Source organism: Sinohyriopsis cumingii, chromosome 8 (genome assembly GCF_028554795.1).
Source record: "Sinohyriopsis cumingii isolate HCF-2022 chromosome 8, ASM2855479v2, whole genome shotgun sequence".
Classification (NCBI taxonomy): domain Eukaryota; kingdom Metazoa; phylum Mollusca; class Bivalvia; order Unionida; family Unionidae; genus Sinohyriopsis; species Sinohyriopsis cumingii.
Genome location: NC_142968.1, coordinates 125,353,749 through 125,371,615, shown reverse-complemented (window position 1 = coordinate 125,371,615; position 17,867 = coordinate 125,353,749). Strand labels below are relative to the sequence as shown.

At 43.3% G+C, this 17,867-nt stretch overlaps 1 protein-coding gene across 1 annotated transcript in view; it reads left to right on the top strand.

The window, feature by feature from the left end:
• Positions 1-17,867, top strand: part of LOC149794581 (uncharacterized) — a 72,730-nt gene that overhangs the window by 17,864 nt on the left and 36,999 nt on the right. The gene's annotated exons all lie outside the window — the stretch shown is intronic.

The window sequence follows — 17,867 nt, the reverse complement described above, 5'->3', positions numbered from 1 at the left end:
ATCTCTTTTCGAGAAATATGGCTGGCCCTGAAAAGGGCCTTTGGGTTTCTTCTTCTTCTTCTTCTTCTTCTTCTAACTCCTTAACTTCTTCCACCAAGTCCTCACTTTTTCCATTATTCCTTTCTTCTTCTTTTTCTCCTCTGGCATCCAGTCTGGATGGCCCAAGGCTCTAAACTTTTCCTGGACTTTGATCCAATTCTCATTCATCCTCTCAAACTCTGTCTGTTTCTTTTTGCTTTACACATCTTTTCTTTCTTCCCTCCATTTCACTTTAATCTTCTCTACTTCTTCCTCCATTACTTTTCTCATCAGATCTTCCCCTTTCTTCACCTTTTCCAATCCCCATTTTACATTTCTCCACTCTGTCCAGTACAATATTTTTTCTAGGAAGCACCGGACTTGGATGACATGATCCAGTGCTTCCTTCAAACTTCCCACTCTGAAGTAAGGTGGGTTAATGAAGCCTCTTGACTTACTGACTTCTTCTTCAATCATCCCTGCTATGATATCTCTTGCTGTCTTTAGGCCTTGAACTTGACTCGTTACAAAGTCTTTCATATCTCCATGCCTCCATTCCTCTTCTATTCTTCCTAAAACATATTCTACATCCATTATCCAGAAATAGATGTCTCTCAATAAATTAAATAGAACTGATACTTGAGTCATTTTTGTCTCAGTTATTCCTTAGAATGGTTCCAACATCAAACTTTGTGGGTTCTTATAGTGAAAGCGCGGACGTGATGGAAAACATCCCCTAAAAAACATAAAATTGATCTTACCTAGATCATGACCAAACAACGCGCGGACGTGAAGGAAAACATCCCCCTACTTTCTCATTTCATATAATAAAACCAAAACTATACTCTCCACATACGCTAAGAACTAATAAACAAACCCATAATCTACTATTTACACAAACTTACGTGAGCAGTTACAAACACAAACACAAACACAAACACACAAAATAAACAATAAAGAAACCCATAATCTACTATTCACACAACCATACCTTAGCTCTTACAAACACCATCACACAAACACATACCCTCACATTTTTTTCAAAAAGAGTTAGTGTTTATAATCACACTACTCTACCTACACACACTGGCAAATAGATCGTTATTTCTTTTCTAGAGTATTGGGTAGCCCTGAAAAGGGCTGTTTTTTTGGAACTTCATGGACACCTGGTTAATGGTGGCACCTTCCATGCCTGGCGCCACATACACATCTTGTCCCCCAGTTACTTTTTACCTTTTTGGGGGAGAGAGCAGAGGCAGGATATGTGGCTTCAGAATCCCAATTTTCGGTTTCTGGGATTCTGAAATTTTTTCTTCTTCTCTCCTTTTCCTCCTCCTCTTCTTTGTATCTTCTCTCCTCCTCTTTGTATCTTCTTTCCTCTTCTTCTTTATATCTTCTCTCCTCTTCTTTATTTCTTCTTTCCTCCTCCTCTCTCATCCTTCCGTCTTCTACAATGGCTTCCGCGGCCAGTTCATTCAACAGGCGCCTGGCATATTCCAGATGCACATGAAGTTCCAACAGTTTAGACAGTCTCGTGTTCATTTTTGGTGTTGATCAATCAACAAGGGTAGCTAGACTGCCTAGCGACTTTCAATTTATAGTGAAAGCGCGGACGTGAAGGAAAAGATCCCCTAAGAAACATAAAATTGATCTTACCTAGATCATGACCAAAAGAAACAACGCTCGGACCTAAAAGAAACACTCACTCACTTTTTTATGCTACCCATCACTATTTTAAATTTTTTTATAAATCACTTCAATAGACTATCCACATACGCAAAGCAATCCAATCTAACCCCAAATTTACACCTCAAACACCAAAAAAAAAAAGACATCATTTTAATCTACTATCCATACCAACTTACTTAACCACTTACAAACACAAACACACAAACACATACCCTCACATTTTTTTAAAAAAGAGTTAGTGTTTATTTTTCACACTACTCTACCTACACACATTGGCAAATGAATTGTTATTTCTTTTCTAGAGTATTGGGTAGCCCTGAAAAGGGCTGTTTTTTTGTTTGCTATGGCATTCTTTTTTAGTTTCAAAGAATGCGATGTCCTCTGAGGATAGACTTTCTGGCGATAGGTCTGCTTCTTCGAAAAGAGAAGAAGAACTCTTTGGTGTCGATACGACAATCGACAAAGCCTCTGTCAGCTTCAGGTTGCTGCTGCTGTTGTTGTTGTTGCTGCTGTTGCTGCTGTCTCTGAAGTCTGTACTTCTCTGTCCATTCTTCTTTTTCCCTGTTCATTTCTTCTCTGAAGAGCTCTTCTATCAGGTCTTCAGTGATTTTTAACATTCTCACATTCTCTATTTCTTCTGGCTTCGGTATCAGACTGTGTCTGACCCTATGCAAATTCACGTAGGCTTCGTTGAGCTTAGCTAGTTTGGAGCACAGCTTCGTAGGAGGATGAGTCGACAATGGATGGTTAGACTGGAAACAACCCGGTTCTTAAAGTCAAAGCGCGGACGTGAAGGAAAACATCCCCCACACGGTTTTTGAGTCGCAACGTTTAGTGAGTGTCATGAGAGGGATAGTAAGAAATGAAAGAGCATCACTCCAACATTCTTATAGCTAAACAAAAGACAAAGGCATTTTTTCAAAACACAACATTTTTTATTCAAAAATCGCTTAACACTAAACAACAACTCTAACATTTTTAACAATAATCCAACAATATAACATCAAACAATTTTTTCAAAACACAACATTTTTTATTCAAAAATCACTTAACACTAAACAACAACAACTCTAACATTTTTTAACAATAATCCAACACTAAAAGTTTCTCCACTAGGTAAAGAGGGATAACAGTCTTCCATGGCTTCTAGTAATCTAGGATGACTTCTCTCAAACTGTTGATTTCTATGGTATTATCGAATTCTGCATACAGGATGACGTTCACCGTTTCATCAGGGTCTCGGTCTTTAAGCTGAATTTCCACACGAATCTGGCCGGATTTTATAGGGTGGAAATGTCCCTCGTCGCTGCCTTGGTCTGGAGTGAAATCGAAAGCCCACAAAGCGTAGCCTCCTGCATAATCCTCGTACGTAATACCGTGACTGGTATTGGTTCCTAACTGTCCGGTGGCTTCGTACAGGGACAAGTACGATCTCAAGTAATTCTTCTTGGTAAAGTCAGGTTCGAAAGGTCGGGTACACAAGGTCTTGCCATCGCGACTGACTTCGATTTTGGACACGCCAAAGTGTTGAAAGTAGAAAGGATTTTTTTCGGCAGCTCCGTTGAAGGCTGTATTCTCGACGATACCAACGATCAAACGTTTGGGTAACTGTCCTTGGAACAGATGATCTTCGATCATGGATCGCTGTCCCTTGGGAATGGTGAAGGTTTTCACTTCCACGCGTCGTATGGGATACTTGGCAGTCGTTCTGCTCAACGTCTGACTGATGTCGTTTCCCACTTTGGGTAACACTTCCACACGGCGTACGTAGAGTCTGGCTTCTTGGATTTTGGTTTTGTAACCGTCACTATCAGCCAATAAATGGAAAGCGGTACTGCTACGATTCAGTCTCAGGCGGACATCCACCCCGTTCAGCAAATACTTTTCTTGCAACCACATGTCCAAATGCAAACGATCCATCAGTTCTAAACTTGTGTCGGCTCCCGTGATTCTCTTTCTTCGTTCTAGAAATCCATCATTGTTGTCTTTCTTTTCATCAGTTTCCAATATTTCAAACTTGGTAGGTTCGTCAGCTTCCCATACCACACAGGCATTGAGATGAGTGTTCTTGGCATCTATGCCGTACGTCAAGAGATTTTCCAGGTAGGCACGATAAGGGTAAATATCCATGCTGCTACTGACCAGTTTGTTATTCAAGTACAAGTCCACTCCACTGAACAAGGAATGCGTGAAATTGTTGACGGGAGCTACTGCTTCATCGTCTATAGCACCTCCAGTCTTATCTAGAATTTTGACTTTCAGGTACAAGTAACTGCTATTCAGATCGATGTAATCTTCGGGCTGTCCTTTGATTTCAAACTCGATGGGAGCGGAATCGGTCAGTGAGGAGACGGGGTGAAATTCCACCCACTGGGATTCTTGCATCGTCATCATCGTGGGGGGCATGGCAAACAGGTCCAGTTCCGTCTTGGAACAAGCGCAAGATTCTCGGTGCATCATTTTTTTTGTCTCTTTTCTCAATAATCGAAAACGTCTAAGTCTCGAACGGTTCTTCTTTTCTTGGCCTTTCTCGCTTGAAGTCTGGTGAAAGGGTGTTTTCTTCGTCGTCTCTTTCTGCCTTGTCCTTGCTGAATGCCTGACTCGGTAGCGTGCAGGGCATTTATAGGTGTCTCTCGTTGGCCTAAAATGTCTTTGACCGTTTGCAGCAAGACATTTTTGCCTGCCCTCATGAAGGCTTCTTTAGGGTTTTGTTTGTCGATGATGACATTTTGGAGAAATTCTTTGCCTTGCGTCAGTGCCGCATCTTTCAAGGCGTGCAATCCGCGTGTCACCATCGGTTTCAACACCGGGGCCACCGAACGAAAGGCCGATTTTAACATGTCTCCTAAGCCGTGTCCTCGCTGTCGAGCAACCCCTTGGTACACTGGATACATGACTTACTTACGAGTCGTGAGAGAACCGTTTTCGAAAATGGAGTTTCACCGTGACTTTTCCTTTGGTGAATGGAATATTTTGTCCCAGATCTCCTTTTATAGCAATGTTGACCGTGTCCAAATACGACTTACTGACAGGCAAATAGTGAGGATGGACAAATTCGCGGTGGACGTGGTAAGTGTTTCCACCTTCCTCGTCAGTGTTCGTGGCAGAATCCACTTTGAAAGGAATGACACGCAGTAATGGTACGGAGGTGTGTCCCACCACGTTGTACTCCACCACATCGGAATACACGAACATCAAATTCACTTCTTGGTTCAGTTCTACCGGGGCACGAAATAACTTGCTAAAAGACTCGTTGTCGTAAACGATGGGTAATTCGTTTTTCTTGAGCATGACCTTTCTCATGTCCATGTCTCCGCCCAACATGTCAAACAATTCAGGACAAAATAAAATGGACATGATTTTTCTTCGTTCAAATTTCATCAAGAAGCGACGAGCTGCTTTGTGGTACTCCATGGTGACACTTTTGTTGACATGCTCCAAAGCTTTCAGAAACACGACATTCAACCTGGAGGCTATGGTGCTGACCAAATGGTGACCAGTAAAATAATAGCCTGGGGGAATGAACAAGTGATAGGTGGTGTACTTTTGTGTACGGGTTTTCTTGTCATATTTGACATTGCTATCCATCCACTGTTGCATTTGCTCGTCATGAACTTCCACATCAAAAAAATTTTGATTGGGAAGGACATTGAGGATTTGGGCCGGGTGAATGATTTCTACTAAAGCCACTTCCCAATGAGCTTCGTGATCTAACTGGATGGCCTGAGGTAATTTGGCCGTGTAACAGCACAACGTGTTCTTGGGAAACACCTCCATGGAAATGTGACTGGGTAAAGTTAAGTAAAATTGGCTTTGGTGACTAATAATTCCAGAGTTCTGTGGCTGACGGAGGGGTTAGTGGACGTCAGAGGCGTGTCTCCGTCTAAAATGGGGTTCTGGTTGTGGTTGAAGTGGTGACTGGCACTGGCACTGGACACAAGGTTCACGGGGTTCCCGTTCGAGGTGAATTTCAGGGAGGGATTAGGAAGCAGGTAACCGATGCAACTGCTCAATAAAATTGTCCACAATTGTTTGTCTCCTTGTTGCAAACTCAAATTGGCGATGGCTGCCCCGATGACACAATACACCACGAAGATTTGGCAGAAAAAGACGATTTGCGTTTTAGGCACACGTTCTCCACAAAACACCCACAAGGGTTGTTTTTGTAAATCTTGCACAGAAGAACTAGGTGAAGGAGGAGTGGTCGACGTAGCTGTGTCTGTGTGAAAAGGCATGATGGTCACTTCTTTTTATAGTCGATGACTTGCGAAGCGTCGATCCAGGAATCAAAACTGGGTGGATATCCTTTCCAACGTACTTTGACTTCTTTGACACGTCGTTTGCCCACTTTACGGGTTCTGCGTTCGAGAATGCTTTCAATGTCGTACACGTCGTCTTCTTTTTTGGTGACACGTTGTAACTCGGGCAAATAAAACGTTCCTTTCAGCACTTCTCCGTTCATGTCTTCCAATTTATAGACGGCAGGATGACGGCCATGCACTCGTCCAGTGACACGAAACAATTCGGTCGTCCAGTTAGGTAAGTAACCTTTGTCGAAAGTGCGTTTGGTTTTGCCAATGCGCACCCAATCTCCTACGGCCAACATTCCACTTTTTTTGGGGATAGCCCTCGTCGGGGACGTACCAAACAGGCGCTCAAACACCAACACTTCGTTCTTGGGAGTCACGTCTTGCGGGGCACGTCCGATGCTTCGATGGTAAGATTGGTTGTACGCTTGCACCAGGTGCGGTAAGATGTCGATGTACTTCAGAGTGTGGTGATGCGTAAAATATTTCCACATGCGTTCTTTCAAAGTGCGTTGAAAACGTTCCACGATGCTGGCTTTGGTTTCGGGATTCTCGGTGGTAAAAAAATGAATGTCACGTTTCTTTAATTCTTTTTGGAAAGCTTGGTTCAGAAATTCGGTGCCTTTGTCCATTTGCCATCGAAGAGGGTGACGGCCGCTTTGTTTCAACACTCGTTGCAGGGCTCGCACTAACTCGCTGCTCGATTTGGAAGTCAAGGGCACGACCCAGGCAAATTTGGAAAAGACGTCGATGACACAAAACAAATATTTGTAGCCACGATTGTAGCTGGCCAAATGAGAGACATCGGCTAAATCGGCTTGCCATTGATGATCGATGCCTTCCACTCGGGTGCGACTTCTGGCAAACTTGCGTCGAATGGGTTTGTGTAAAGTGTAGGTAGCTTGTTCTTGTAACCATCGTTGCACTTGAGGTAAACGGAGACTTTTCAGTCGCGTTGTGGCAGCACGATACAATTTTTGAACTCCTGCGTAACCTGCAGGATGGGAGGGATCGTAGTAAATGCTGGCTAAGACTTTTTCCATTTTTTTGTGTTGGTTGGTGTGTTAATAAGGCACCCACTCTTGGAGGATGCTACTCTTTTTCTCTTGGTGTATTTTCTTGGATTGCAATGCTTTGCGTGTGCGACCGGCAATAGGTGTTGAAGAGGAGGAGGATGTCTGAGCGGGGGATATCGGTTCTTGTTTCACTTCTGTCTTCACTTCTGTCTTCACTTTCTTTTTCTCTTGTGATGAAGAAGGGGTGGCCATCATCTTTTTAATCCATCCAATTCTGGAGGTAGGTGGTGTTGTTAACTTGTGTACTTTTTCTGGTGGAGTTTGAAACCCTTCTTCTTCTTCTTCTTTTCCTTTTTCTGTCTTGGTCACTGGTACTGGTACTGGTGATGGTGCTGGACTTTTCATCAAGGTCTTAAAATCTTTCAGAGTGGGTAGAGCTGTTTCGTCTAAAGATTTCTGGTGAAAGAGTTGCAGTCGTTGCAAGAGTTGACCGTACTTTTGCGATTTTTCTGTTTCGGACAAATCTTGGCGATCCATCAAGGACTGCAATTCGTGTTGTAACTGGGACATCTCGCTTAATTTGGGATTGGGAGGTAAATGCGGGGTGTGTTGTTCTTGCCACCGATGGTATTCCATCCATCGTTTGTAAGGCACTAAAGCTAGTCTTTTTTTCCTTCCATGGGGTTGTCAGGGGTCGATTCTGAGATCTTGGAACTTCCGAGGCCTTTTTATCTTGCTCCCACCAGTCCTCCCAACAGGGTTCCCAAGACTCCTGTCAGTATGGGGCCTACCAAGAGAGGTAAAATACCTCCACGTTGCACTAACATCTTCTTTTTTTGACGAATGGGAATTTTCTTTTGAACCATTTGGCGAAGAACGTGACGATGTTTGCCTAAGCATTGTTTCTGGTGTTTGGACAAAGGGATCGTGCCTTTCAAAACGTTCAAACAACATTCGCACACGGTATCGATGACCTCTTTGGAGGCTGTTTGAATGAGTATTTTTCGTAGGGGTGGAGAAGCTTTGGACAGGACAGATAACATGTCCCCATGTTTGGCTAAACGTGGTGGCAGTCCTTTCCTTTTCTTTCCTTGGGGTTTTCTGGAGGGTGACATCTTTGAGTCTTCAGGAGCACCAAAAAACACTGATACCCGACTTGGTCACAGGCCTTTTTTATACTGGAACGCGTCGCCACTGATTGTCTTTACGTCGTATTAGTTTGAGGACAGGCATGACACGTCGTGCAGGGGTACGTAACGGACTAAATCGAGCCAGTTCTTGCTTGGACAAATCCAATAAACTTTGTAACATGCCCGATCTTTCTTGAACTTTGATTTTGGGAGAAGGTACTTTGTGAGCAGCAGCCACTGCCACTAAATTGGAAGGTCCTGCCACTGGGGAAGTTCTTTTGGGGGTCATCAACGGAGAAGTTCTTGGTGTGATCAACGTCTCCAAGTACTCTTCAGTTCTGGGTGTCATTAACGGAGAAGTGGACAAACGTGAGGCTGCCGGAGACGCAGTCACCGCCGTGGCAGGTCGTGGTTTGCGAGTGTAAAGTTGCGTCCTGGCCGAATTGCCTCTGTTGCGACTAGTTTTCTGTGGACTTTTCTTTTTCTGGGGACTTTTTCTCTGTTTCTTTTTCTGGGGGCTTCTTATCTTTTTCCGGGGTGGTGGTGTCTGGTCAGAGGAGGGTCCTGCCACTGGAGAAGTTCTCCTTGGGGACCCTGGTCTTTTTCTTCTTGGGGCTTCGTTGGACTTTTGTCTTGGGGATAACTTTGGGGGCATTAGGATCCCATCTTAAGAGTGAGCGAATGATGACCCCTCCTAGAGTACCGCTCCCTCCAGGTTTCAAAATGATTTGTTTTTTGGTTTGAGTGTCGATGCGGGGATCGGCCAGTTGGACCAAAGCGACTTTGTTTCGATCAAAAAAGCGTTTGGTTTGATGAGGAATCTGAATGATTCCTTGGAGTAATTGACGTGCCGTCACCGTGAACCATCGTAAGACTTCTTTGAGACTAGCTTCTAAGACACGAGCTCGTGTTTGTGGATCTTTTTCTCGACTGATGCCATACAAGGCACGAATCAATTTGACGGGAAGATGCGACTGAAGGGACGTCATGTTCGCACTGAGAGTGAGACAGACGAAAAAGGGTCTGAGGTTTTTATAGATTTTTTTTTATGTGGAGTGAAATGAAGTCGAGGACGGAGACGTGTACAGGACAGGCCCTCCGTCTTGGCAGCAGTGGTGAAACAAGTGGGTACGAAATCGCAAATCCTCGGGGGTCGTAGGTTTCAAATCGACGAGTAAATAGGCGTGTGGCGTTTGAGTGGCATCATCGTACGCCTGAGTCAGCCAAGGCGTTCCTAACTGTTTGGCTAAGACTTGCACTTGCGATTTATCTCGAGGGCTTTTAAACAAGACCACGTAATGCGCATTGAGACTGATGGTGCGATGGGCTTTACTTTGTTGAAACAAATTTTGGGTGATGTAAACGACACTGGCATTACGGTGATGCCCTTTGCGCGTGAATCACAGTTTAATTTCTTCTTCGTCTTCTCCTAACATGTCGTCGAAAATGACCAAATCGGTTTGACGGGAGTCAGAGACGAGTGTAATGCCTTCCACAAACACGATGGAATCGCCTTGACTTTCTCGCAAGAGGCTGTACGCCGATTGCCACTCTTTGTAACACCACACGATTCGTTGAGGGGGTCGATCGATCAAATGATGTTTATGTTCGATCAAACGTTTGACGAATTCGGTTTTGCCTGAACCGCTAGGTCCAGCAATGAGCATGTTAAAGGGATGGCGAAGATACAAAGCCTCCCAACTGGCACGATCTAAATGTTCGTCGATGACTTTGACAGTAGAGGAAGAGGGAGCAGAGACAGCAGAGGTAGCCATAGTGTGAGAAATGTCACTTGTGACACGAAAACAAACAAGACAAGAGTTTATATACTTTTTTCAGAACACGTTTATTGAATGTTTTTTTTTAAACATTAATACGAAAGACAAAAATACATAAAAGCCAAAGGCTTAAGTACAAGAATAAAAGGCACATGATAACCATGAACGTGGAATAAACACAAGTGTCTGTACAACATGTTTTGGGTAAAGTTCTATCCAGTTCTATAGTAGGGGGTAAGGTCACACAAGTGTCCTCCCGAAAGGGTCTTTCAGGCCTGTCCACGACAGTCCCGTCCTGGGTGACGGGTTCCTCTGGCACCGTCACTAACACGGGTTGAAAAGTAACTTTTTTCCTTGAATAACTCTCGTGCATACTGGGCCACCTCTTGGGTCCAAGCCAAACCAATCTGGTTTCTTCTTCGTCAACGACATGGTAAGTTACTTCAATGAACAATGAACTATGGATCTTGCCTAGGGTTCCTTTTTATATACAGACCAATACCGACGTGACCGTACGGCAACGTAAAGTGATTGGGAAGTCGCACTCGCTTCTGGTATACAATTTGATAGACTTTTTCCAAGGGTCGACTGACGATGTGGTGAGTGGGTAAACGTACAATCTTGTTCGGTTGATAGGTGGTCACTTTAAAGTTTCCATCCTCTCCCGATTGCAAGGCTTCTTTCAATACCCCAAAGTTGACCACTCGACTGGTACGATGATTCAGAGTCAGTCCTTTCACTTTGCACGTCGTGTGCACTTCTCCTTGTTTGTCCCGGTATTTGTAGCCGTAATTTTTGGGGCCGTAACTGACGAAACTTAGAATCTTGTCGTCGGGATGCTCGTCTGTCCAAGCTCCTAAACGGTCTCCTTCGATGTCAGGGTGATGTTGAATCGGGTGATGGATGTAAATGCAACTGTCCGTGTCAAAGTACAGGACGCGTTCTTCTAACAGTTCTAAAGCTTCGTACAATTTTAAGCGAGCATGAGCTGTCACGGAAGCCGCAATGATGACATTTCCAAAAGGATCGTCTTGTACAAAGTCCAGATCTTCTTCGTAATTGACCAAGATCAAATCCTCTCGAACGACGTCCACGTGTTTCATGTATTTGGTTTTGTCGTGAATCATCTGGAAGTAGCGGGAAGGTTCTGTCAAATATTCCGTCTTGGGTAAACACGGTCGTTGTGCCATTTTACCCCACAAGCAATTTAACATCACTTTGGCAAACGATCGCCTGCCTTCGTTTTTTCGATGTGGTCTAAAGAGATGCCTTCTTGTTCGTAGTATTTCTCTTTGAATTGTATTTGGTCTTCGGGAGTGTGACACCAGGAAGGATAGCCGCTGGCTTCTTGTTTCAGTTTCAGAAAGGCATCCACGTAGTCGGCGAAAATGCCTTTCTGAGTAGGGTCACCCTTGTGGTACTGTTGTGTCTTGGGAAAGTGGCAAATTTCGTACACTTCTAACAGTTGGTATCCCATGTCCAGAGCTTTGAACAATTCCACGCTGACCCAGGTTCCCGTCAAGGCACGTTCTTCCTGGGTGTGCTGACAAGGTTGGTCCTGGTTGCACGTTTCGGCACAAGTACGGCACAAGGGAAACATCAGTTTGCCTTGACAATGGTGAGGTAAGACGGGATGGTATAGGTTCGTGGGAGGCAAAACTTTACACTTGATCAAGCCTTCGTATTGTCGAATGTTTTTCAGGTCGATGTGTTCCGTCAGCAATTGCGGGTGCCCTACGGGAAAGCGACAATATTTGCACACGTAGGGATACAGCGAACACACGTGCAAGTATTTGATTTCTTCTCCTTTCTCTTCGTCGGCTTGGTACAGCAAACAGGTGGCATTGGTCCTTCCTCCGTACAAGCTATCCCTCGGGTTCAACGGGTCCATGAACTGGTAACTTTCCACGAGGCGTTTAAACTCGGGATCGGTTTTCATACGGTGATCGTACTCGTGTTCTCACATTTCCACCACTTGGTATCCTTCCTGTTCTAACTTTAGGCGCCGCTGACAAGTGTCCTGGTACAAGTCTTCCATGGTTCGTTGTAAAAACTGATTTTTAGTGCTACGGTCAGGGTAACAGACGGGACATCCGTGAAATAAGCAGCCGTTAAACTCGTACCCGATCTTGGGGTTTTCTAAGTCCCAGCCATCGACCGAATACGTTCCGATGGTCTTTTCACCCCCTCCGTTGCGGGCATGCTGAATCCATTTGTCTTCCTTGTCGCACAAGTAATGTAACCAACGTAGGGCTTTGACCGAGTATTGACGCTTGACATAGTGGGTCGTTTGAGGGCTGATGACAGCTACGGTGTTTTCAGGCATGAATCGTTGTCGGTACACTAAGGAACACGCTTTGGCAATGGTGCAAGCTTCTTTCAAAGGATCGACCCCTCCGTGTTCCATGAACAGTTCTCGAAATTTTCCACAGCAACGTCGTAAAATGTCCACGTCGGAACGACAATACTTTAGCATTTCTTCCTGAAAGTCGAAAGGGTCCGAGGCGTGAGCCTGGTACCAAGCGTAGAAAGCTTCTCGTTGTTCGGTACGCATGTTGTCGGGGTCGTAATAGTGAGCCTCAGGCAAATTGGGTAGAACGGCGTGTTGATTGGCTTCCGTATTGAAAAAGTGTGGAAAGTACCCTTTAGCCATTTCTGTCATTCCAAACGTTTTAGGCATTCGACTCAAAGGCATGGCCAAATAGCTCATCGAATCTTTAAACTGCACTTGTCCCACTTGCATGAAAATGATTTTGGCTCCGTTCAAAATCACTTTAGGACGTTCGGTGCCTTGTTCCGTATAGTATCTGAGAAGAAACTGTCCATCTTATCCGGAGAAATTGTGAGCCATCACCGTGGCATGACGATGACAATCTCCGTAACGTTCGATGTCCTCTTGGCTCCACGTCTTGTCGATGGGGTCTAAGACCCATTGGGCAAAATCGGCTAACGTGTTCGGTCCCCGAAAGATTTTTTCACGTCCTCCAGGAATCTTGCTGTAGTGAGGGCAATGACTGAAGATAGGTTCTTGAATGTACTTCTCGCACGCTCGATGAGCCACGCAGAAATTAGGAATGTGAATGCCAGTCTCTTGCATGCATTCGAAATCGAAAAAGATGAAATTGCCTTTCTTCTTGTGACCGCCCTCTTTCTCTGGTGGGGGTTGGTATTTTTGCACGTAGCATTCGTGTTCCAAGTCCACGATGTGGTGACAAATGTGACATTTTTTCTTTCCTCGACATACGTGTGCCTTGGCATTATTGGTAAGTATGCCTTGTCCACAGGTAGGGCACAATCTCAGCAGTTGACAAGCACATTTCTTCTGTGAACCTTGTGTTTTCAAATGTTGTTGGTAACAGGTAGGGCTGACAAACGTGCGCAGACAAGTCGAACAAGGCACTGGTCCTTCGCTCAGACAGGGTGGAGAGGCCAAACATCCTGGGCATTTCCATCCACAATGCTTGTGTTGCTCTCGATTATTATAACCATAGTCACATTTCTCACAATAACAAACATATCCCAGGAATCCGGTGATACTGGTAATGGTATCGAAATGGTCATCGTGATGATAGACATGAATGTATTTTCCGTCCTTAAAATCTTGACCTCGAAACAACAGAGGCCCTCGCACTTCTTGAGGGTGCACTTTCAAGGTGTAGCGTGGAGCTAGGGCATCTTGCAATTTTTGCATCTCAGGAATGCCACAGGGTGTGTCTTTGGACAGTCCGGCTTGTTGCAACAGGAGTTCTGCTTCGCTTCGTTGTTTGGCTCGGTCCGATTGTCGAATAGTTTTCCAGGCTCTTTTCCATTCTGCCGTGTCGTTCTTGTTGGCATAGGTTCGTCCCACCACGATGGCTCGAGCTAAACACATCTGGTCTTGAGGATTGTGAATTTGGACAAGGCTACGCTTAATGCTGCGAAACTCGTTCACCAATAACATCTTTTTGCGTCCAGTCCCTTGAGGAAGAGAGACGTGAGCCATTTTCAGTGTGGCTTTACCATCGGTGATGTCAAACTGGTCATTAGATTGTTGTACGTGTTGAATCTTGTCCATGATTTTGGAAGGGGTTAGTTCTGCGGGTCTGCTAAACTCGATCCAAACAGGGGATTTCAAACCGTCGTGATCTATGGATAGTGTCAAGCGATCGTCTTCTTTGGGTTGACATTGTCGCTTGAGTGCGGTGAGCAAAGAATCCCACATCTCGGTGATAAACCCTTCTGCTTTCTCTAAGGGTACGTCAGCCTTGAAATCTTTAAACTTCACCGTGTAGGTGTAAGCCGTGGTTCTAAATTTTCTAGAGGAGCGCTTTTCCGTCTCTCGAATGGAATAGTATTTTTCAGGGTTGACTAAGGGTGACGAACTTGGTTTAGAGGTTTCAAATTCTGGTTCAGTCATGTCCTCTTCAAAATCACTGGCATGAATTTGTGCCAAGATTTCAGCTGTGGTACGAGGCGATAGATCACGTTTCTGCCTCTTACTTTCTTCTTCTTCTTTCTTCTCGAATGAATGGGATCGTTTCATCTTGAGTGCAAAACGTCAAATGACTCAAGTGTAAACACCATAGACTAATTTATAGTCATGGCAGACCAGCGTATATAAAAGGGTGTGTGTCTTGTTCTTTCACTATTCATTTCACTCTCAAGCCGAGCACAACGATGGAAGAGACTACCCAGATGGAACGTTTCGTCAGAGCTTTGCGAGGGGTCATTAGAAAATTCTCTTCAGACCAGCCGACGGACTACTCTCCTTCCTTTCGAGATAAAAGTCACGATACTTGCTACTTGCTATATCTGTCAGAAGAAAGGGCATTGGTCTTCAGAGTGTCCAGACCGTCAAAAAAGAAAAAAAAACAGGGGCTAAAAAAGACAAAAGTCAAGATACCTGTTATTATTGTAAAGAAAAAGGACATTGGTCTCCAGATTGCCCAAAAAAGAAACAAGAGGAGTCAGAAGAAAAGAAGGATTCTTCAGAAGAAGAGAGGGATTCTTCGGAAGAAGAGAGGGATTGTTCAGAGGAAGAAGAGGAAGAAAGAAGACAATTCTTTTTAAAAGAAGCAAATAAACAGGAGAAGAAAAGAAGAAGGGAAGAAAATGAGGAAAAAACGGTGAAGAAATTCAAAAAACAGAGAGACTAAACAAGGAGAAAGAAGAAGTCAATGAACTTTTAATCTGTGGTGAATTGTGAATTGGATTGTAAAAAATGGATAAAAGAATACATGAATGATATAAGGTAAGTGTCTTTGAGTTTTGATTTTGAAATAAGAAGCTACACTCACGCACTCATACACAGACATGTACTATAAGGGTAAAATGGTTTGTTTTTTGTGTGTTGATTTTTGAGTTATTGGCAAATTGAAAGGCTATCTCTTTTCGAGAGAAGTGGGTGGCCCTGAAAAGGGCCTTTTTATTTTGGTGTAGGGGTGAGTTTAACCAATCAACTTTAACTGCCTTAAGCCTTTGCCACGGCCGAGGCCTACTTCTGATGATTGGGTTGAAATCACTAAGGGTGGTACGATTGGCTTAGTCACAGGGTTGGCATGTTTAGCTCGGGAAGGTCGTATTCTCTTCGGTCGTGATAAAGAAGTCTGATACATTTGTTTCAGACTTCTTAACTCCGCTAAAATGTCCAACAGTACCGTAGCCGTTTGATTTTCACCCTCTTGTTTCTTTGCTGCTACTTCTTCTTGCTGTTGTTGCTGTTGTTTTTTCTTACCTCTTCTTGTTGCTGTTGCTGTTGCTGTAGGAGAAAAGCTTGTTCCGCTTCCTTTTGTCGTTGCATAAATTTCTCCAATTCTTCTTTCTGTCTCTGTCTAAAATTCTCCACTTGCGGTAATGAAGAAGGTAACGAAGGTTCCGGAACAAATTCTTGCGAGGTAAGAAAATCCACAAAATCCCAATGTACCTCTTCTGAAAGTAAGTCCGGGTTCCCTTGGGCAGTCTCCCCTGCTGGTGCACCCCAATGGATCGTTTTCTGAGTTTCCGTCATGTTGAATCACTGTCGCATAGATTGACTGCACACAAGCGCTAACGAATCTATATAGACCACGTGACGTCACAGATTGCTCTCTTCGGATTGGATGCGAGCTGACTGAATTTTGTAACGCGTGTTCGGATTGGTGAATGAATTCAATTCGTATCAATCCTTCCTGTACCTATAAATAAGCGCAGTTCACTGCATTGATTCACCTATTCTCGTCGCTTCAAGATGTGGACCACAGTTGAGTCATCCACCCTTGTGTCTTCCATGATGTTTAGGACGGACATGCTCATGTATGTCAGGTCCAAGTGGACTGTTGTTGATAGGACAGGTACTAGTCAATGGATGAGGAGAGTTTACATAGAAAGACAAGGATGTCTCAAGAGGGTACTTGTGTATGGACCGGCAGTTAGAAGGAGTTTAAGAAGAAGAAGAAGATGATGTGACAGATGCCATCTATGTTAATATTAATATTAACATAAACCCAAAGGCCCTTTTCAGGGCCAGCCATATTTCTCGAAAAGAGATAGCCTTTCAATTGCCTACCCCTTTTTTAAATTTAAATTTAAATTTAAAGAAATTTTAAAAAATTAAAAAAAAAAAATCCCATATTCAATTCCCTTGAGGCTATAGTGGCCCAAGACTTTTTTCCCATATTCAATTCCCCTTGAGGCTATAGTGGCCCAAGACTATTTCCCATGTTAAATTCCCCTTGAGGCTATATTGACCCACGATTTTTCTCCATGTTAAATTTCCATTGAGGCTATAGTGACCCAGGGGTCTCTGTAATGCTAATTCCCATTGAGGCTCTAGTGCCCCACTTAACTACTCGCGTGTACAATGGGCGATCAGCGGAGCGTTCCAATCATTTATTGTGGAAGCCATATAGGAATACATTGACATGTCTAGCCAGGGAATGAAATGAGAATTGTTTGAAACTTAGATGAAATTTTTTAACAGCTGCCATTGCAACTCACAGAAGACAAGTGACTCGAACAATAAATTTGTACGTTGGGATGCTCAGTTAAAGTTATTGGCACATATATCCACCTAACTCTCACTTACGATTGCTTCTGTTCTCTTAAATGATATGCTAGACTGTAAGCATATAATGGGTCCAAGGAATATATACATATTTGCCTATACCTCTAATAGCCTCTTCAATCATTGAAGAGAAATGCATTTATTAAAACGAAACCATATAGAAACTGCTCAACGTGTATTAGTTTACACTGATTAAAGTCAGTATACTATTAATTATCTTAACAACCCATAATTAGTCCAAACTGTAAGGGGTATATAAATTGACCAGTAAAAGAGGAATTATATATTTTTGCTATATAGTGTATACTTTGTCTAAAACTATCAGTCACATAAATGATGAATTTAATGAGGTAATCCATGTCTGGATAACTGCAGTCAGTACTTTGTGAGAATTGAACGGCATATTTATACTTCTTTGTATACTTCGTAACACACGACTTTGATAGTATTTATTGTTATATAAGGAAAATGTCCAATCAGTTAATACAAATAGTTGTATCTGGTTTCCTTTACCTAAACAAGGTTTGTGATTGCAAATAATAATAGGTATCTACCCTGATCGCTAACGGTGAAGTTATTTATTGTCGCCATATAGTCTATAATTTGTCCAAAAAATGTCAGTCAAGGCATGAATTTCATGACGCAATTCATGTTTGAATAACTGCAATCATCACTTTTCGATAACTGAACGCAATAATACTTCTTTGATCGTGATGTCAGCAAAACATATTATACTATCTAGTAATACGTCTTTGAACGTGATCTCAACAAAAGCTTTTATAATATCTATTTTTACACGCGGAAAATTACCCAGCAGATACTGTATATAGGTTCTATTTTTACCCAATACTAGTGGTGCGATTTATGCGTGTTAGATAACGATTTTTTTAAACTATTTCACGTTGACA